This window comes from Cnephaeus nilssonii (assembly GCF_951640355.1).
Source record: "Cnephaeus nilssonii genome assembly, chromosome: 3".
Lineage (NCBI taxonomy): Eukaryota > Metazoa > Chordata > Mammalia > Chiroptera > Vespertilionidae > Cnephaeus > Cnephaeus nilssonii.
Window position 1 is genome coordinate 56,083,763 of NC_137074.1, and position 22,123 is coordinate 56,105,885.

Sequence of the window (22,123 nt, forward strand, 5' to 3'; positions counted from 1 at the left end):
TGTGCCTGGCTGCTCACCTGTTTGCCTTGCTGGTGCCCTCATTACAGAGACCGATGTCTGAGTCTTCCTATGCGTGCCGTTGTCTAGGCCTCATGCACTTAGAGTCACATGTCCCTTGAGCCACTTGGAGTGGGGAGACTGTAGGGGCCTCCCTGGGATGCTGGTATTTTTCCCCCATTAGAAAAGTGCTTGTCCTGTGGGCATCTGGTGGTGGGATGGATAAGAGCAGTGTGTCTGTGTGTGTGTGTGTGTGTGTGTGTGTGTGTGTGTGTGTGAGAGAGAGAGAGAGAGAGAGAGAGAGACAGAGAGAGACAGAGAGAGACAGAGAGATCAGACTAGGGAGCTCATGTCGAGAGGCCTGGGTTCAGACTCGGCTGGGCCACTACCCTGGCTGCCCGACCTTAGGCCAGCTTCCTGCCCTCTGGGCCTCGGGCTGCCAGTATGAAATGAGCAAGTTGGAGACAGTCTCTTGGTCTCTAAATCTGTGCTTTATGAGAACCTCAAGGAGCACCCCCTAACCTGCAGGCCTCAGCCCATCTCGGCTGTCCCTCACACTTTCTAAAACCCTGCGGGGTTCCTCCCCCCCGGAGCTCACAGAGCTGTCCCGTCAGGCTTTCTCTGAGGAAACAATCTTCGCTGCATCGGAAGCCCTCTTTCTCTGACCATAAAAGCCATATACATCCCTTAAAGACAATCTGGGAAATTTTAAGAAAAACACACAGCAGTATAAAGGGGAAAATGTTAAATCACCCTTTGTTTTACCACATTATGGTATTTCCTTCTAATCATTTAGAACCGAAATTTGTTTCATACAGGATGTACTGTTTTGTGACTGGCTCCCCCCACTCCTGCCATTGCATAGTGCATTTTTCTTAATTGCATAAAGTAAATTAGTTGCAAGGAGGAGGCGCTCGTCCGGAACAGGCCGCCCTTCAGCTGCCTGTGTCTGTCCCCGCGTTTCCGTTGAGGCCTCTGGAAAGGGCTCCGCCCCTCCCCTCAGAGTCCTGGTCAGACGGGGAGGCTGTGACAGAGGGTGCATGGCAGGGGCTGCAGGGGCTCCCCCCTGGGATCAGAGGTGACACGGTGGGGGCCAGCAGCCCCCTGAGGGATGGGGCTCCGTGTTTGGGAGCTGAGAGCAGATGGCTGGGAGAGCAGGTTGTAGAGCGACTGGCCGCCCCAGGACCAGAACACCTGTCAGTGGGCGGGGCTGGGTGCACGCCCCGGAGCCTGCAGAGGAAGCTGTTCATATCCAGTCTCAGTGTGAATGATGCCCCTGGAGCTGCGTGATGCCGAGGCTGGGCGCGTGAGGCCGGGCCCACGCCCGAAGGACTTCCTGTGTCACAGCTCCGCGTTAACAGGAGCCCTGGGCCTCGGGACATTTCACGGGCGAGGTTCTTTGGACTGTGGCAAGGGGAGATGGGGGGGCTGGGCGGAGCAAGGAGACCAAGACCGCCTTGGGCGTGCCGTTGCTGCTCCGCCTCCCAGGCTGGGTGGACAACCCCAACATCCGCCCTCAATCCTGAGCCCTGGGGTCACTCTCTCCTTCTGGGTGGGAAGTCATAATTGTAATTTATAGCCTCTCTTTCCCAAGAGATGATCTTTCACTTTATTTTGTCCGAGCGGCACTTGCTGTCCCCCGCAGGCCCTCAAGGACATCTGGAAGTGTTTAGACCGTCTGTGGTCATCAGGCAGCAGCCCCACCGACCCGCTGGGAAGGGTGGGTTTGGCCTACTTTGCTGGCCCAGCGGCCTGAGGGTGGGTATGATTTGAAATTCTCAGGATGTAGCGCCCTTTTCTCATCTCAGCCCCACACACTCTTGCTTCCTTTCTCACATCTTCTCACATCGCACCCACCTGGAGGGATCAGCACACCAGCACAGCGTTTGAGTCTCAGGGAGCCCCTGGCCAGTCTGTTTGGGCAGCTGGCCCTCGTGCGCAGGTGTGCTGGGCAGCCCCCCAGCCCCTGGCCAGGCAGCTGGCCCCTGCCCAAAGCTGGATCGGCGTGCTTGTAGGGCTTGCTTCTGGTTTGCCGCCGTCAGTTTTGGCCACCTCATTCCAGGGAGGAAGGGCACATCAAAAAGCCCACCTCACACCCCACCCACGTTTGTAGCACGTGGTGGAGGTTGAACAAATGGGGAGACAGACCGGTCCAAGGACAAGTCCATTCCAAGGTTGTGACTGCGTGGCCAGCCCAGGACACAGTGTGCTTGCGGCCTCGACAGCCCAGCACTGCCACGGCCTTAGGAGAGGGTGTTGCACCCACGTCCGTGGGAGTCCAAGCCCAGCCCTCCTTTCTTTCCATCCTCCTCAGCACTTCTTAATCCCCCAAAGCAACTTTTTTATCCTCCTTTGGGTTTCAGCCCGTCTGAGAATCTAAGGAAAGCTGTTAACTTTTCCTGTAGGAACATGCACCCGTGTGCACACAAAGCTAGAAGTTATTTTAGGGGGACCGGGGCTCCTGGAGACCACCGGTGCATGCTTCAGTTAGCGGTCCTGCTGCCAGGCCTCACCCAGGCAGGCTGGCCCTCCGCGGCCCGTTCCAGCAGCTGCACGGGAGGGAAGCCGGCCCGAGGATGCGAGGATGCGCTGGAGGCACCGAGAGTAAGCCTGACACAACCTGGTGACCAAGTGGAGTCTGAAGGCTGCTCCGCGTCCTGCCCCAATCGCAGCCTTCAGGGACCACCTCTTCTTTCCCCTTTTCCCACCGCAGCAGAGAAGGTCAGGCTAGACCGTGAGTGGCGTCTGCTGGGAAGGGTAGTAGGGCAGGTCTGTCCTCTGAGCTGATGGCTTCAAGTGTTTATCCAACCTGAGACCGAAGCTGGAACCCTGATGGCCCAGGGGTTGGCAGCCATCCTCACTCCATCGCCCAGGGACACCCACTCTGTCCTCGTGTGCAGCCACGAGCAGGCCACACCCCACACCCAGGCCCTTCCTATGGCTCTGCCCCCATTCTGCTCCCCTCCCCGCCCCCACGTGCTCTTGAGGAAGGACTAGGGCCCTTTGCAGCCGGCCCTGCACCTTTGGTTTCTTACAGGTGGGCCCAGAGGCCTGCGTGGACATCTGTGTGCTCACCGTTCAGTTAGGTTCCGGTTGTAGTCCCTGCACTCTGGCATGGATCCTGCTCTGAGCCCCAGCCAGAGCAGCTCTTATTCTGGGAGAGTGGATGGACCCTGTGGTCAGCGAGGGGGAATGGTATAGGCTTTTCTAACCCCGGTGTTAGTGTCCCTCTCCTCTGCTGGTCACATGTCTCTGTGCATGTGGTGCTCTGCTGTGGGCATCGCCACAAGCAAGAAGCAGATGTGGGGCTGAGCTGGACCTGGAGTTCCCGGCTGCGACATGTGTGTGTGTGTGTGTGTAGCGGGGGGGGGGGGGGGGGGGGGGGGAGGGGGGCGTGCAGGGTGTTAGGAGTGTGTTTAGTTCTCTTCTGTAAAAACTCTCCATGTGCAAATGGACCCTATTGCACACATATTGGGGAAAAGAGTTAGAAAGATTTAGGGACAGGACTGCAAATCCTAGCCCAGAGGAGACGCTTTATGCTGTGCTCCTAACTTCGAACCAGTTCCCCGCCCGGGCCAGAATTCCTCGCAAGGATCCTCTAACGAGGTTTGTGATTTTATTCATATCCTCCTCCCCAGAGAGACCAGCTGGAGCCCTCACCACCTTCTCTCTCTCTAGCTTCTCATCCTGTGTCACCGACAAGCCCTCATTGTCTGTAGATGAACTCCCTGCCTCAGGGAGGACCCCTCAACCTCTGTCCCTCCTGGTCTCAGCTGACCTACTGGGCACCCTTCCTGGCCCCTCAGAGCCAGTTCAGTACCTTCTCCTGCCCAGGGCATCCCTCCACTGCCTGGCCACCGTCCTCCCCATCACTCCTGGCCTTCTCCTCCTTCCCGGTCCCGCCCTCAGATGCTGAGCGTGGACACGGTTCTCCATATACTACCCTCCCCGTTCCCTCCCGGGCCTGCCTCCGTCTCCCATGCTCTTTCCTCGGCGGCACCACCGGCCCCCTCAGCGGGGGAGTGCTCAGCCCGCCTGTGCCCCTAAACTCATGGGTTCCACGCCCCCACGAAGAAAGCAGCCTGCTGCACACACTGGGGTCTCCTGCTGCCACGTGCTGAGCTCCCGCTCTTACGCCTCTCATCGGCCGGCGCCGCCTCCTTCCGACACTCTCCTGGCTGTTCCCGCCCATCCCTTGTCTTGGCCTCCGGTCCTCTCCTTCCTCCTCAAGCATTTAAGTGTTTCCTAGGCTCCCCTGGGGCTGACCTTGCCCACTTCCGGGATTAAGGTAACTGTCCGCCCTCTGGCCCAGACCTCTCCAGGGATCCACTCGCAGGTTCCCAGCTGTCTGTCATTCCAAGGCTGTTTGTCCCTTGGCCACCTCAAAACCAGCATGGGCACTGCCTAACTCCGTGGTCAGCAAACTGCGGTTTGCGAGCCACATGCGGCTCTTTGGCCCCTTGAGTGTGGCTCTTCCACAAAATACCATGGCCTGGGCGAGTCTATTTTGAAGAAGTGGCGTTAGAAGAAGTTTAAGTTTAAAAAATGTGGCTCTCAAAAGAAATTTTAATCGTTGTACTGTTGATATTGGGCTCTGTTGACTAATGAGTTTGCCGACCACTGGCCTAACTCATCCACCCCACTGTCCCCACCAAGGCCAGCCTCCCCTCCACCTCTCTTCTCCGTCTTGCTTTCTGGCATCACCATCCCCCCGTTGCCCAGTTAAAAACTGGGAAGTCATACTTGATGATAACTCCTTGTTCTCACCTCCCAGTGTCAGTGGGTCTTCTAGTGCTGGTGGTTTTGACTCTGAAATGTCCTCTCCACTCTCCTGCCCCCTGCATCCCCTCCCAACCTGCCCTGGTTAGCCCCTCATCATCTCTCGTCTACACCACCGCCCTAGCCTTCTGAATGGTCTCCCTCACTCGGCTCTCTCCCACGTTGCTGTACCTGCCGCACAGCTGTAATGCTACGTTTTCCTGACTCGGGTCTGAGCATATTGCTTCCTGGCCCTTCTGGTCCTGAATGCTGCCTTCCCCCCATCTGCCCTGTCCGCCTGCACAGCTGCCTCCCCAAGCTTCCTTGGAACGTTTTCAGTCCCTCCCTCTGCCCTCCACGCTGCCACGGCCCATCTGCATTCCAGACCTAAGTCAGATATCCCCTCCTGCTGGGAGCCTTCCTGGCCACGGCCCAGCACACAGAGATGGGTTCTTTCCTTCTTTCCTGTGACCACACTCACCCCACTGTTGTGCCCTCCTGGTTTTATTTGTCTTCCTCCCTCTAGACCGGGTGGGTCTCAAGATTCAAGACAGGCGTTATTAATTGCTGATTCCTCCAGCCCTAGTAGAGTGCCTGGCCGCCACTGGCCTCAGTACATGTTTGTCTAATTAATGTTGTGGGAAGACAAATTCTCTCTTGCATTTGCGAATAGACCGGTTTAAGGGAGTTGACTGTGTCACTTGGTTTGAATGTCCGTGTTTGTGACTGGGTTGGACTGAGACGAATGTCCTCAGGAGGAGGCGGCCTTCCCTCTGCAGGTGGTTGTGTTGGCCTCTGTGGTTTGCCCAGCCTCCTGCAGAGCTGGTCACACCCTGGGCAATTAATATATACTCCCAGCCCTAGCTGGTTTGGCGCCGTGGATAGAGCCTCGGCCTGCGGCCCGAAGGGTCCCAGGTTCCATTCCAGTCAAGGGCACATGCCCGGGTTGCGGGCTAGATCCCCAGTAGGGGGTGTAGGCAGCTGATCAATGTTCTCTATCATCATTGATGTTTCTATCTCTCTCTCCTCTCCCTTCTTCTCTGCAAGCAATAAAAACATATTTAAAAAAAAAGAAATGCTTATATTTAATATATACTCCCAGGTGCATGAATTTGATCCTCCACCCGTCCCCTACCCCCCGCCCCACCTCCCTGGCTAGCTTCCCAACCCTGGTGTTTTCTGAGAATGTAGAAGGTCTCAGAATCTAGGCTCATTTAAATAACAGTGTAATATTGCACAGGCTCAAACATCACCAAGGAGGTAAATGTATTGAAAAAATCATCTAATGCATTTCAAAGCCTCATGCCAGTGAATTTCAGATTATTCCTGGGTTAGCTCACCACTCACAGACATGAACAACTAAATCTGTCTATATACATAGGTGTGCATATGCCTCTCCATAATTCTCTAGATTTCATTTTCATTTTGTGGATTCTGGTTCCATTGATTATAGAACACAACCTTGAACCCAGTTGATGTTTAATCAATTTTTGTTGAATGAATGAATGAGCAAATGAACAGATGGAGGGAGTGCTTATTTCTCTTCTTTGAGATGTAGCAATTTCTCATGGGTCCTGACGTGTCCACGCGCTGTGCTGGGCGATCCGTCCGGCTGTCTCCCTCCTCTGTTCTGGAGTGGGCTGTTCCTGCCGGAGTCGCCGTCCACACCGACAGGCTCATGACCCCTGGTTGCTTGTGTTGTGTTGAGGAGACCCAGCTGGGCTGCTTGTGGAAGTCACAGGCGTGGGGGCTGGCAGGCAGCGTGGGAAGAAGGTTTCTACCGTCTGGAAAGTGAAGGAGGCTGGTCTGGAGTTTTCTCTGAAGAACTAGCCGGGAAGGATAGAGCGCCCCCACTGGGTGACAGGTTTGGGCCTAGCGCTCAGGAGCCTTGAGCCGGGAGGAGAACCGTGACCATATAATTTAGCATCAAGACCAAGACACTTTTGACAGTGAAAGGGAAGGGAGCACTACTAATGACTGCTTGAGGACAGCAGGCCTAAATCAGGACCGTGCTGGGCTAATCAGAACACATGGTCTCCAGAGCAGAAGACAGGCCCGCCCTGGGGGCTCTTCGGGTCCACCAGAGAGAGCGCCCTGGGTAAGCCCTGGGGCCTCCTGGGCAGTGTGTGGGACGATGAGAGACTGCCAGTGTGGGAGCTAGGATCCCGGGCCATTGATGTCCTGTGGAGGCGCGCTCTGTGGAACGTGGGGTGCCTGACCACGGTAGTGCCTCCTGCTGAGGACAGGCAGCCAGGGCTCTGGGCCCAAGGAGGTGGGAGGTACCAAGGCTGCGTTAACCCGGCTTGGCAGCCAGCCCTGGGCCCTCACGCCCACCGGGCTGAGCCACCTCGGGCTCATCCACGCCTGTGTACCTTTCCTCACCTGCTCTTGGCCCCGTGAGTTCTGAAGGCGGGGGGGGGGGGGGGGGGGGTCTTCTGAAACCTTTCCACAGGCTGATGGGGCCCTCATGCTCCGCCTGTGTCTCTGACAGTGCCCCCCAGGCTCCGTCACTTATGCTGTGACCTCAGGCCAGTGTCACAGCCTCAGTGTCCTCATCTCTAGGATGGGATGAGAACAGCTACCTTGGAGCGCTGTATTGGGAAGAAGACGGTGATGATGATGATTCTCTTCGTACAAGTCTCTTTGTAGACTGTAGAGAGGGGAGTAGGAAAATGGAGACTGGGGTATTCATCATAACAGCTAATATCTAACCTCCACAGCTCTTAAATGTAGAAATGGCTATTCTCTGTTTTACAGACCAGAGAGCTTACGTAACCTGCCCAAGGTCACACAGCAAGTAAGTGGTGTGGAGGGACTTGAATTCGTGCTTTTCTAGCCAACTTGGGGATAGATGGGGCTCCGCTTGGAAGTTCTGGGAGCTGGAGAGGGGAGGGATATGCACTCAACACATGGGCAGGTCTCCCCTCCCACCCTGTACCATGCCTCTGTCTCACCAGCTGGGTTTCCAGAAAGTAGAGGAGTCATGATTTCTGGCACTGACTGTGTGTCTGGCTAGGGCAAAGTGGGGCTTATTTATAAAAGGTTTTTAATAAAATAAGCATTTTGGCTCTATTGACATTCCCTCTCCTTTCTCCATCCCTCCTCTGTGCCTCTCTCTCTGATACACACACACACACACACACACACACACACACACACACACACACGAAGAGATTATAGCACTGGTGTGTGTCTGTCTGCGAGGGACATTCTTTGCCCCTAGAAGGATGTGTTCTCATGTGGAGTGTGAGTGTGCGACTCTGGCTCCAGGGTGACCTCTGCAGGAAGGGCAGCTCGTTTGGCTCCAGCATCTTGCTTGTTTATTTGTTTACTGGGGGGTGGGGCAAGGCGCCCAGTGTAAGGAGGGGGGCTGTGTGCACATTGTTCGGAGACATCTGCTGTTTGCAGTAACTTGCCAGCCTGGTGGAGCTGCTGGGGCTGGCTTTGCCGTGTTCCCTGTAAATATTATGACTTCGTGGACAGGGCGGGTCCCAGGGACTTCAAGGAGACTGAAGGGCTGGTCCCCCACGCGGTGCCTGCATCCCTGAAGTCCTGCTGTCCCCTCCTTCCCCCAGGCTGAGGGGTCAGAAGAGGAGGGGTGGCTCCAGGAAAAGGGAAGAGGCCACAGTGATGTCAGCGGCCTCTGTGCTCCTCAAATTGTAAAAGTTGGGGCTCAGAGGTTGTCCCTGAGCTGAGCTCCGAGTGGGAGGTTGGGGAAGAAGAGGCGCCTGGGGCTTAAGGCCAGTTCCTGTGGCTTTAAGGGGGAGGCACAGAAGGAACACTTTCTCAGCCAGTGGATTTAAGTGTCCCAGTCGCCCCCTGGGGCAGGGCCGGGGGCAGGGCAAGGGCAGTGCCTGTGGACAGGCTTTATGAGGACGCACCTGGCTTCAGATCCCAGCCCAGGTCCTCACCTGCTGTGTGACCTGCACAAGTCTCTCAACATCTTGGAGCCCTAGGTCGTGTAGATGAAGGGCACAGCGAGAGGCTGCAGGCTGCGGTGCGAATGCAAGCAGGTGTGACCAAGGGGCCTAAGGCCATCTAAGCCACACCCTGTCTGCAGGTGAGCCTCATTGACCCGGCTCAGAAGAGACGGCCTTTGAGACTCAGTCATGCTCCCGGAGCAGCCTCTGTAAGCTCTGTGCTTTAGGTTTCCCTTGGTTGGAAAGTTCATCCTCACATCCAACCGCGTTCCTTGTTAATATGTCCTGTTGAGCCGTCCTGTTCTGTTCTCAGAGGAGACAGCTGGTCCCATCTGCAGCTGTGCGCTCAAGGCTGTTTATTATTAAATCTCCCTCAGGGTCTTTTCTTGGGCCCAGCGACCTCAGGCCCTCTGACCTGGGAACCACAGGTCACGTGGTTAATAATATTTGCTGGGGCCTCACTGCAGGGATTCCCTTCCTCTTACAGGACAGGAAGGAACATTTATGGTATAAGGCCTGCCTGGAGGAAGGGTGTGTGTGTGCGTGCATGCATGTTCATGTGTGTCTGTGCCTGGGGGTGCATGTGCATGTGTGTGCATGTGCGTGGCTATGGGTGCATATGTATGTGCATGGGTGTGTGTGTATATGTATATTTTCTTTTCCTTCCGAGCGGCCTCGTAGTTTAAAGCTCAGCTGAGCTGTACAGGGGGCTTTGTGCAGGGAGCTGCCGCTGCTGCTGTGGAGCCTAAAATTAGCCCCGTGGGCGGGCACTTTTCCATCTGGCATTCCTCTCCCTGAGGAGCTTGTCCATCTCCCGGAAGGTGGGAGCCTGGAGCTCAGCCTGGCAGCCCCACCCCACCGCACCCTGTGCTGGGGCAGAGCCTGGAGCATCTCAAACTCCCCAGGAGACCCAAAGAATCGCTTCCCTCTCAGCCTTGACAACTGCTGGGGAAAGCCAAGAGGGGCCTGCGAGCTTGCTCCAAGTGCAGGGGCCCTGCCCAGCCACTTCACATTCCTGAAGTGGCAACAGTGCCGCTGCCTGCGGGAGGCAGAGGGACGAGAGGCCTCCTCCCTTCCTTCTTGTCACACACTGCGGCTCCTGCCTGCCCCCAGCTTGGCTTTACTGAAACCCAGCGTCCCAGGCCGAACCAGGAGTTCCCAAAATGCCGCACAAGGCTGTTTTTCCCTTTGAGCCACCCCCACCACACCCCGTTTACAAAGTCCCATCTTCTTAGCAAGAGACTTCCTATCCCCACCTCCATGGTGTGTGTGTGTGTGTGTCCCTCACACATAATGTACTAGGACCCCTTACCTCGCTGGGGAGGCCAGAACTCGGCCACCCATTACATGGTGGGCAATGTCATAGGAGAGCAGCAGCAGACCCTAGGGTGGGTGTGGAGGAGGCCAGAAGGAATTCCATATGAAATTGTCTTCTACCTTCATGCTTTAGGCCTTCCTTGTCTTTTTATTGAGGTAAAGTTATTATTTTAACTACTAGTGCCCCGATGCATGGATTCGTGCACATTGAAAGGAAATTAATTAGAAGGTGGCCGGTGGGGCTGGACTGGGCAAGATGGGCTGTACACGCCCTGGAGCCGACCTTCCGTGGTCCCTCCCTGGCCGGTGCACCTGGGGCAGCACCACAGCTTGAAGGGCATCTGCGGAGTGAGCTGGGTCCCTCCGGCAGGTGGGGTCCCTCAGCCTGGCCTGCAGGGATCAGGCAAACACTGGCTCTCTGACATCTCCCAAGGGGTCCCAGATTGCAAGAGGGTGGTTCTCAGGTGACACACCCTGGAATCAGGCTCCCTCCTTTCTGATTTTGGGGTGCGTCACCCGAGAACCACCGCTGCCAAGTCACCGCAGCTCGGCAGCTCCTGCGTTGAGTGTTTGCCCCCTGGTGGTCATTGCACGTCATAGCTACTGCTTGGATGGTCAGATGGTCGCTTAGCCTTTTATATATATAGATTTTTAAGTGTACAGTTCCGTGGCATTAAGCACATTCACCATGTTCTGTGCCCATTGCCACTGTCCACGTCCAGAACTTTTCCATCCTGAGCAGAAACTCCGTGCTCACTGAACAGTGGCTCCCCTCTCCTCCTCCCCCGCCCCTGAACCACCATTCTACCTTCTCTCCCCAAGAGTTCTACTATTTTAGGTACTTCCTACAAGTGGAATCACAATATTTACCCTTTTCTGTCTAGATTAGTCCACTTAACATAAAGTCTTGAAGGTTCTTCATCCATGTTATAGCATGGATGTCGGCATCTCCTTCCTTTAAGGCTGAATAATAGTCCATTATATGCAAATATTGTGTTTTGTGTATCCAATCGTCCACCCATAGGGACATCTGGGTTGTTTCCCTCATTCGGCTGTTGTGAGTAATGCTTCTGAGGACATTGGTGTGCAAATATCTGTTTGAGTCCTGCTGTCAGTTCTTTTTTGTATATATATTCCCAGAGCGGACTGCTGGATCGTGTGGTAATTCCATGTTGAGCTTTTTGAGGAGCCACCACGCTGTGGTCCGCAGTGGCTGGATCATCGTGCATCCCCACCAGCAATGCACAAGGTTCCAGTTTCCCCACGTCCTCGCCAACACTGCACACCCTCTTAGAGGTGGCCAGTGGGGCGGGACTGGGCGAGATGGGCTGTACACGCCCTGGTTTAAGTTCAGTCCAGCGTGGGGCCAATGGGGTAGGTAAGGTTTGAGAGGGTTTTCTGACGTGAAAGGTAAGCTGGGTCCTCTGTCTGGGAAAGGGTATCTGGGGAAGCGTGTCCCGTGCAGAGGGAGCAGCCGGAGCAGGGCCCTCCCATGGGAACTACCTGGCGGCCTGTTGGCGAAGAGCAAGGAGGCCAGTGTGGCTGGAGCAGAGGGAGCGACGAGCAGGGCCCTGAATACAAGGTCAGCGAGGACAGGGAAACGTGCAGGGCCTCGAGGGCCACCGGCACCCCTTAGGTAAGGTTTTAGAGGGTTTATCAACCTCGATATGTGCAGGGAGCCGTGGGAAGGGGAACGAGCTGAAGCAGGTGAACGGAAAATGACTAAAACTCCGTGTCCTTCAAGTGGCCTCTAGTCCATCCAAGCCAACCTCGCTCTGAGTAGACAACGTTGGGGGGGCGTTGTGGACCCTGGGAGCCCCAGAGGGGAACATGCTGAGAGAGGAGGTGTGTGAGATCTGGATTAACACCACGTGCTGCCCACCCCTGGCCCTCTCAACCCAGGCACTTGTCAGAGTCAGGACGCACTCAAACCCTATTGCGGGGTTTGAGCAGGGGGTGACAGGATCTGACTCCCATTGGTTGCACTGTTGAAAAGCTATCTCAGGAAACAAGGGTGAAAGCAGGAGACCAGCTAGGCATCCAGGTGAGCCCCGGACACCAGGGAAGATTGTGAACACGGGGCCTGAACCTGGGGAAGGTGGTGCCCTGTGACCTCTGCCTGCTTCTCCCGGGCCACTGAGCAGGCCTGGAGCTAGGAGACACCCACTCCCTGCCGCGGGGCTGATTCCCAGGCATGTCTGTGGGAAGAGGCTTCTGGGGTGGTTTTTGTGAGAACCTTTGGCCACAGATTAAGACGCCAGGACAGCGGAGATGGTGGTCTCGAGGCTGAAGCAGATGGTGAGCCCCATTCAGGCATCCTGGCACAATGAGTGAGACCTCTTGGCGTGGGAAAAAGGAAACGGAGAAAATGCTTGGCATTTACTAGAAAGGAGGGAGCTGATGTCCTCCAATACAGGAGAGTGGAGTAATAGTACACTCTTTTTATTTATTTTTTTTAATTGTTAGCACTTTGCACACAGCATTGCCTAGAATCCTCAAACCACCCTACGGAGAAAGTACCATGATTATCCCTTTGTTACAGATGAGGAAACTGAGGCTCAGACAGGTTAAGTCACTTGCTCAAAGTCACACGAAGTAGCGAGGCCAAGAACGGAACCCAGCTTTGCTGTCTCCTCAGCACCAGCTCCCGGCCTCTCACTGGTCCTGCAGGATGAGCGCTCCTCCTCACTCCTCTCCCACAGAAGCCGAGGGAGGGGGAGACAGGCAGGCTGCCCTCCTAGCGTCCATCTCTGTCTCGCCCTTTCTCCGATGGTGATAATATTGGTAACTGTATTTATTGGCACCATTAGCACTTTACGATATAGTAACTCATTTAATCCCCATGCCAACCTAGCGGGTGTCCCCATTCACAGAAGAGGAGACTGAGGCACAGTCAGGTACCTGCCAGGGTGGAGGTGAAACACCGTGGGGGGCACCGTGCTGTGTGCACTTCTCGTGGGAGAAGGACAGGATCTGAGGAGGGTCAGCGGTGACCCCGTGTCCGCTCTGATTTTAGGGAGGGTGGCCACTGCCGGGCATCCTGACTCCGACAGTGCCTGTGTTGAGAGGGCCAGGGGTGGGCAGCACGTGGTGTTAATCCATATCTCACACACCTCCTCTGGGGCGCCCAGGGTCCTCACCCCCCCCCCCCCCCCCCCCCCCCACCGCCCAACGTTGTCTACTCAGAGCGAATTTGGCTTGGACGGACTAGAATCCACTTGAGGGACACGGAGTTTTAGTCATTTTCTGTTCACCTGCTTCAGCTCGTTCCCCTTCCCACGGCTCCCTGCACATGTCGTGGCTGATAATCACACTGATGGCGTTGGTAATTGTAACTGGGATTTTTCTGGCTTACTTTTTCCTAGGAGACCAAAGTGTGTTCAAACCTGGACTTAGTGTTTCTGAGAAGACAGGCGAGGGAAGTCCCTTAATGACTTCTAATTAGGGAAGTAGTCCTCACGGGGAGAGTCTGACCTCCTGTTGGGAGGAGAAATTCAGACCCAGCAAGGTCTGGCTGTGTCCTCGGGGGCCGGAAGGACCTGGACTTAAATTCCGACCCCGCGTTTGTTATTTTATCGGTCTCCTTGGATCACGTGGGTTTCTGTTTGGAAGTCCCAGTTTCTCCTTCTGCAAAGATGAGGATAATCTGTCAGTAGAATTGAGGTGGAAACCCGTGGTGAGATACTTAAAAGGAACAAGAAATGCAATTCCAGAAACCTTTCCAGGCTGGAGTCTGCTGTGTAGACAGAGTCGATCAGAAGTTGGCTGAGATCTGGGGGACTCGATTGGGTTTCTCGACTTTGCAGTTGTCAGGCACCCCCTCTGAACTCCTGAGCCCCGTGAGGCAGCCCCACCCTCACCCACGTGCCCTTCCCACGCTCGGTGCTGTCCCAGAAGCCGCTCCTGACAGCCTCCATTGTCTGCCTCGCCCACTCTCCTCACACCTCCTCTCCCCTTCCCATTGCACCCATCTCCACTCCCAGCCCCCAGGCAGCAGCAATCGCTGCCCTGGATTCTCTCAGACAAAGTTCTCTAAAACCCACCTGCTCTGAGGGTCCGGAGCATCTTGCCTCCTGCCCTGTCAGCTCCTTTTTGCCCCCTGAGGCTCCCCCTCCCCAGAAGGGAGAGACCCTGTTATTTAAAAGAGACTTGCCTCAGAAGTCCTCCAGGAGGGGGGCTGATAGGAAGGACAGGCCGGGGCTGCCCCAGGCTCAGCCTCACAGTGGCTCACGGGATCCCCTCCCTTCACTCCCTCACTCCTCACTCCAGTCCTCTGTACCAACACCCCAATATCACCCCCACCCGGCAGCTCTGGAACCTCTGCCAGCAGCAGAAGACCGGGCATGAGGGTAAAGGGGGCCTGTGTCCCCGGGCTGGGCTGTGTGACTGGCACACACACACAAAAGTAAATGTGTGTCTCATGCCGTGTCCCAGTGCCATAGGACAATAGCCAGTACCAGGAATTCACTTCTCTTGGAGAATGTCAGCCTGGGTTCCTGGAAACTGGGGTAGGACACTCTGAAAATGGGAGTGTGGGACAGGGCATTAAGAACACAGCCTTTTGTGCAGAGTCAGAGGACAGCCAACGAGAGGAGTCACCTTGGAGCTTTAGGTGATGTTATCTATAATAATAAAAGCATAATATGCTAATTAGACCGGATGTCCTTCCAGATGACCTTCCGGATGAAGCCAGGGCTACGAGGGAAGCCCAGGTGCCGGGTGCCGGCGGGTCCCAGGTGCCACAGGGAAGCCGGTGCTGGCAGCCGGACGGGGGGGGGGGGGGGGGGGGCGGGGGGGGAGGCCTACTCTTGCATGAATTTTGTGCACTGGGCCTCTAGTAATAAATAACATACCACTCTCATCCAAACATCTCTTCTTTAATCTGAACACTAACGCCGGGAGATAGGGTGAAGTTGGAGCTGGGCATCTCCATTTCACCTTCGGGGAAATGAAGACAGGAGGAGACACAACTAAAGACATTTGACCAATCAGAGCCGGAGCCAGGATCTGAGCCCAAGGTTGCTTCCCTTTGCTCAGGTGCCTCCTCCTGGCAGTCCTCCGGCATCCCTGGCAGATGAGCAGGATGAGAGCCTTCCGTTTCAACACTGTAGTGGGGTTTCCCTAGGAGAGTGTCCAGCTGTCCTCCTGTGGGACGGGACCAGCTGGCACCTCTGAGGAGTGAGGTCGGGATGGGCAGAGCTCCGGGCTGTGGTCTCCATCACACCTCCATCCTTCACCCCACCTCCCACCCCGGTCTGGAAGACCACTTGCTGGTTCCTGCTGTGGGCTCTCTGCTCTGGGAAACTGGGCTCCTGGTCAGTGTGTCATCTCAGGGTCGGAGGTGTTGTCCTCCCAGAAGGGACATGGGGCCACTTGGCCCGGGGAGGCTGGTGGTCGCTCCCCGCCCTGGAGGAAGCAGCCCTCTGTTCTCCACTTCATCCCTCATTATGGGCACCTGGGGAGACGTGTTCCTGAGCCTCCTGCACAGGGAATGCAGCCAGTGGAATGTGGTTGAAGTCCATGGACACCACGATGTATACCGCTTCCAGGCCTGGCCCATGAGCATCCCCTGTGCAGTCCTCCAGCTTTCTCTGCTCCCCTCCCCAGTGAGCCCAGAGGCCACATGGTCCAGAGGAAGTAAAGCCACTTAGTCTACATTTATTATGAGCCAGAACAAAACCTGTATAGAGTTAAGCCCCTGAGATTTCGGGGTGTATTTGTTTATGCAGCGTAGCCTAGGACTGTTCTGACTAACACGGCAGCACATTGGAATCCAGGGGCCTGAGGTACTCCTGCACCCTGCTGCCTGCCTGTGTGCTCTTGGGCCCTGGACCCGTCTCTTCACCTGAAAAAGTAGAATGGCAAGCCCTCTCCAGGTCTGAAATGTGGAGAGGCTGTGGAAATGAGAGTTGAGTGAACATGCTGGAGAAGGAAGGATTCTGGGCTCCAGGTGGTCTCGGACAGGTGACTGCTGTGCCCGAGCTGTTTCTCAACTTTGTTCTGAAGTGGAATTCATGGGTGTAGCTTTGGAGAATGCCTTGCTCATTTGATTTTCTTGTTCGTTCATTCATTTCATCCACTCATTCATTCATGACATGTTTCTTGAGCATTTATTAGATGCCAAGCACTGTGCCAGGTGCTGCCGTTTCACTGGGGAGCAGACAGGCCCTGTCCTTAAGGCGCTCTCAGTCTAGTAAGGGGGTTGTACACGGATGAAAATAAATCACACTGATGATGGTGAAATTCCGGCTTTACTCAGCACAAAAGCATGGAGGCCTGGGCCTGTGGTGGCCGTTAGGGGAAGCCACTTTGGGAAGTCAGACAAGGTTTTCCAGAGGAGTTGAATATTCACCTATAGCAGTGATGGGCAACCTTTTGAGCTTGGTGAGTCAAACTTCGCCAAAAAAAATGAGCATAACTCGGGTAGTGTATCACTTTGAGGAAAAGACTAAATCCAAGACTCTAGTCACAAATGTTTCATCCTCAGGAGCAGCAAATGTTTCAGCCTCAGCATGCGGCCGCGTGTCATCAGAAATGGCTACGCGTGTCAGTGCTGACACGCGTGTCATAGGTTCGCCATCACTGACCTATAGTCTGGGAAGAGTAGGCAGGAACTAGGCCAAGAGGGGTGGGAGTGGGGTTTTCTTGGGAGAGAGACAAGTACTGTGGCGGGATGGAGCAGGAGTTGAGTTCAGGGGTAGTGAGATGAGGCTGGAGAAGCAGAAGGAGGCAGGTGACACAGCCCAGGTGGCTGAGTTAAGGAGCCTGGATTTTATTCCAAGAGACTTGGGAGTTATAAAAGTTTGAAGAGGGAGAGGAAGTGTAGTTTACATGATCAGATTTGTGTTTTGAAAAGATCATCTTGGCTGCTGTTAGAGCTGCAGTCTGCTCCGCTCTCGTCAGCTGGGGGTGGACAGGTGTGTGGTTTGTGTGGGTGAACACGCGGATGATTGTGGAGAGGCCACGGGTCACGGTTTCCTCCTCCTCTCTGGGGCACGTCTCCCCGCGGGTCTGCCTCGGCACAGATAAAAAGCATTCCATGCCTGAAACGCCAGAGGATGAAACTTCCCCAGGGGATGACGGGAATTCACCGGATACAAATCTTAGTTCTGGGAAGAATGCTGGTAGAAAAAGGAACTATTGTCTAAAATTAGGCTTTGGGAATATTTCATACTCCTTCCTGCCTTTTTCTTGCTGAGGGCTTGGCGCTGGTTCCTCCCTCCGGCTGCCCAGACTTCTCTCCTCCAGCCTCTGCGTCTAGTGGGTTCATACTCTTAGCTCACCAGCCCCTCTGCTAGTGGGGCCACCGGGGTAAGGCTGAGGGGTTTATACTGTGTGTTTTACACCTCCCTGGGCATGCACATAAGAGGCGGGCTGGCCATTGGTTGACTGCAATTTCCACTTAGCAGGTTATGTCCCGAGGCCTCGAGTAGAGGAAAGGTCTCTAGGAGCAAGTGTCCCTTCCTTCTAATGAGATGTTTCTCAGAAATATATACCCTGGGCCTCGGAAAGAACTTACGATTCTCAGAAGAAATTCTGATTTCTCTTACAGAAGTGCCGAGGTCCAGAGCCTGCCCCGTAGCTTAACTCTGACCACCTCAGCGAAGCTCTTACGATTTCCTTGCTCCTCAGTCCAAACAGAGGACCCACAATCTTGCTGAAACAGGCAGAACCGCCAAGCAGTCCTCGAGTCTCTTCTGCGGCCCACCACAGCCCCTTGCCCGGGAGAGCAGGCAGACTGGGGACTTCCGGGTCTGCTGCAAACATGCCCCCAAACAGCCACCAAAGAATCAGCTTTTGGGTTAAATCCCCACATCACTGTCACCACCACGGCTCCCACCACCACCCTAAAGGCCCGCATGGACCCCTGCTGTGGGGCTCTGCTAGACTTCCCTATGGAGGGTGCCCCCAAGTCACCAGGACAGACCCTGGCAGATGAACAAGATGTTTGCTTCTTGGGGCTAAATGAGGCCTTTGGGGTCACCCCTGCCCAGCCTCCCAGAGACTCATCTGCCCTGTGAGGCCCCTGGCCAGCACACAGTGGGACCTCAGTGTCCAGCACACAGTGGGACCTCAGTAAACACTGAGGATGAAATCAGCCCTTAGAATGGCTGGCCCGTGGAGGACTCTGGTCCCTCTGACCCCTCACGCATTCTTGGAGAAACTCTCAGCTGCAGATGTTCTTTGTCAGGACAGCAAGATGGTGCCTGCTGACCTTGGGTTGTCAGTATCCTTCGTGCTTTAGATTGCTCTAGAAACTAGCAACAGAGGGGCCTTTCCCAGATGGGTGGCTGAGCCAGAGGTGGGGTAGGCTGGGTTGTTGGGGCGATGTCTTGGCCCTTGACCATCAGGGCCCAAAGTCTCCAGGAAGAGACTGTGGAGAGCCCTTTTGGCCGAGATTCCTGGCGGCCCCTGGGAAAGCTTAGCACCTGGTTTGTCTCTGTTTGTCGTCCACCGAGGAAAAATGAGAATGTGCTTCCTTCTCAGAGGCGGAGCTGTTTATATCTGCAGGATCTTGACACACGCGTGCGAGCTTTCACACGCAGACTTGGAAATAGTAAGTCCCCCCGCTTTGGGGACTCTGTGGCAGTGAACAGACACTAACCAGGTCCTTCCATTTCCCCTGGGAACAGATGTGCTGCCCCTGGAGAAGGGGTTGGGGTTGGGGGTGGAGGCGTCATTGGGAGATGGGGCCTGTGGAGGGGCTGAGAGGGGGGGGCTGCAGTCCCCTGGGGGCACCCTGTGAAGACCTGGCTGCAGGTGAAGGTTAGGCTGCGTGTGAGGCTCCTTAACAGGAGACAGGATGGTGTCCATCCTATGGGTGACTCCCTACTCCTCAGTCAGAACTCATCGTCTGCCCCATCATTGGTCCCCTCTCAGCTTTTCCATCTGTCAGGGGTTTTCTGAACATTCGATTCTCCCTGGGCTTGGGGTGGGTCAGTCCCAAATTTTGTCAATACTTCCCTCATGGAATCTCTTGGAGTCATCTCCCCTTTCCAGCCCATCCCATCCTCATGTCCCTAATGCAACAATATTCCCGTTTTTCAGACCCAGCCTCCGTTGGGCCATCTCCATTCTTTGAAACTACAGACAGATGATTCTTCCTCCTTGGGGACAGTGTTTCATAGTGGTTAGCCACTTTCTAGCTATACGGTCTTGAGCAAATTGCTTATCTTTGCCATGCCACACTTTCTTTGTCTGTAAAATGGGAATTTTAATTGCACCCACTTCATGTGTTGTCATGAGGTTATACCTGCACAATGCAAGCACTCAATAGTCAGCAGCAGTTATTAAATTTCATTTCATCACAAAACTCCCTCCCTCACCAGCCTGCAGTGGCTCATTATTGCTTGTGATACCAAGCCAGGCTTCCCAGCCTGGTGGGCAGTGGTTTACCATCTGGGCCACGGGGAGATGCAGTGTTATCACCTGTCACTCTCTGATTCTCCTGGGAGGCCTCTCCATTGTCCTAGCCGTGCCATGATTTTCCCGAGGACTGTGGCTTCCACCTGACGATTTCCCCTCCCCATTCAAACCCTACTCAGCTCCCCGCCCAAACCTCGCCCCTGCCGCAGCCTGTCTTGGCCTCTGTGGCCCAGGAGGCAGTTGCAGTCTGCACCTTGACCTCTTGCTCTTCATCACCTATTGGCATGTTTCTCCTGTGCTCTCTCCTTAACTGTGAGAGCCCTGAGCGCAGGGGCCATGCTTCCATGCCTCTAGCACGTCTCACGGGGCCAGCTACCTCCTGATTGGACTCCCTTAACGTGGAGAGTTGGGAGTTGACCATAATGACCAGTAGAAACTTCTCTAGCAAATATAGGGAATCCGATCTTGATTTTATAGGAAGAAAAAGGTCAAGAGAGGTGTGCTAAGGTTCCTAAGTGACCGTGCCGTAGCAATGGGGTTGGACTCCAGCCCGGGCCTGTGATCCCTCAGGCCTGATCCTCTGCTACCTGGGAGCTCCTGGCCTGTTGGCCAAATTCCACCGCTCCGCAAGTGTCGGTGATGAAAGCCGGCCCGGCCCTGTGAGTGCCGGCAGCGGGCTTGTTTGGACAGTGCGGTTTGGTGTACGCGGCTTGTGCTAGCACTTGAGGTGCTCACAAAGACCTCTGCCTCCACTCCCCAGGGCCCTCAGGACCGGGAGTCACTGCCCGGAGGCCGTGGGGATGGAGTGGGGAGAATTTGACCCCCCTCAGCTCATATCCTCCGGTCCTGCCTGCCCCCCGGAGCAGCTCAGCTGACACTGGTTGCCTCCAAGAAAGACCTCCCTCCCTCTGGGTGTCGGCCAATCCAGTTACTGCGTGCAGCTAGGAAGCCAGCGGCGAGGCTGATGCCAAACGGAGAGGATTTCGAATACATTTTAAAAAATATTTTAAATTGATTTTTTACAGAGAGGAAGGGAGAGGGATAGAGAGTTAGAAACATCGATGAGAGAGAGACATCGATCAGCTGCCTCCTGCACACTCCCCACTGGGGATGTGCCTGCAACCAAGGTACGTGCCCTCGACCGGAATCGAACCTGGGACCTTTCAGTCCGCAGGCCGACGCTCTATCCACTGAGCCATACCGGTGAGGGCTCGAATACATTTGGTTTGGAATGCACTGTGTGATTTGTAGCGGACTTCCTCTCAGTTGTTTTGGGCTCATGCTGAGGTCAGGTCAGTCTGTGCTCCTCAGGTTCATATAGGCCGCCTGGAATGGCCGTGGTTAAGACAGGCCTGCCATTCCTTGACATGTTTGCCCGCCCCCCTGCTCACCAAACATTTAGGCGCTGTGGGGTGCTGAGGCTCCATGAGGTGTGGTCCCTGCACCCAGAGAGCTACCTGGCTGACCTGGGCAGCAGTTTGTTGTGGGTAATTCCCAGAGTGGTGGAGGATGTTCACCGACCAGGAGAGACCCGGCTGCCGCGTGTCACAGTGCCCGCCTTTCTGAGCCCCTCTGCCCTCTCCTCTGCTTGTTGGGGTTCAGGTTGCTGGGGCCAAGGCGGCTTCGCCAGGCTCTGCCTTCTGCTGGAGTGGGGCCCTCTTCAAGAAAGCCCGGTTAACCATCGTTCAGACCTGCACAGCGGATGGAGTGGGGAAGTGATCGTCTGCTTCGGATAGGGGGCTACACAGGGCACACCTCGGGCATCCTTCGCACCGCGGCTCCCTTGGTGCAGATCTTGGACCACACGGACTGTCAGGAGTGGTTCTGCTGCCCCCCACGAGCCTTCCTGCCCTCCCTGCTGGTGTGGGGCAATGGCTCTGGGTGGTGGGAGGCTGGCTGCTGTGTCCCTCTCCTCTCGCGTTCTCACGCTCAGTCATCCCAGGCACATGCACGTGGCCGGGGAATGGGGAGCATCTGGTGTTGTTGGCCTGGGCTCTTTCCATCCACCTCTGAACCCTGGGAGGGACCCTGCTTCCCCCAGATGCTGGCTCCTCTCACCTGGGCCCTCTCAGGGTGGGGGTGCCATTCAGGGTCGACATCCTGCCTCACAGCCATCATGATGCTGCCCTGGAGCCTACGGGCGTTCCTGGGAAGTGCCCTCCCTGCCTGTGTTCAGGGTCAGAGCAGAGGTGCTGCTCCTCAGTTTTGGGGGGAGTGAGGAGGACTCGCCACAGCGGGGCTGGGGCGGGGTGGGTGTGAGAGCTGGAACTATGAGGGGCCCGTGGTCTAGCAGAGAACATGGGGATAAACTGAGGCGAGAGAAGAGGCGTTGGGCTGGCACGGGAGCTCAGCATTCAGGAGAAGACAAGGCTTCTGGCCAGGCGGGTTGGGAGAGTCTGCGTGATGTGCCTATCATGCAGCCCCTGGGCCAGGCCAGGGCTGACTTGGAGTTCACTTGCCTCCACCAACTCAAATAATTTTTCAAAGAAAGAAAGGAACTTGGGTTGTGAAAAAGAAGGAGGAGAAAGAGCCCAAGGACAAGAGGGGGCTGCTGGGCAGGGAGCCCCAAGCCCTCCTTCTAGTCTCACCACAGACCTCAGGGACTTGGCTGCCTCATGGAGCCTCTTGAAAACCCCTCACTCTCCCCCCAAAATCCAGCTGAGGAGCAGCTGCTGCTGAGGCGAAGCACCTCGTGCTTCCCTGCGCTTTGCTGCTGGAGTGCTGAGGGGCCCACAGACAGAAACAAAGGCTCAGATGGGGCCTCT

General features: G+C 55.6%; 1 protein-coding gene across 2 annotated transcripts in view; it reads left to right on the top strand.

Annotated features, from left to right (window-relative positions):
* ADCY5 (adenylate cyclase 5) overlaps positions 1–22,123 on the top strand; it is a 151,001-nt gene that overhangs the window by 46,621 nt on the left and 82,257 nt on the right. The window contains exon 1 of one of the 2 annotated variants that reach the window (XM_079767090.1): positions 7,545–7,552. The exons of the other annotated variant lie outside the window; for it this stretch is intronic. The gene's annotated coding sequence lies outside the window, so the exon portion shown is untranslated. Of the gene's footprint in view, positions 1–7,544; positions 7,553–22,123 lie in introns of those variants that run through there. 2 annotated transcript variants of the gene reach the window in all.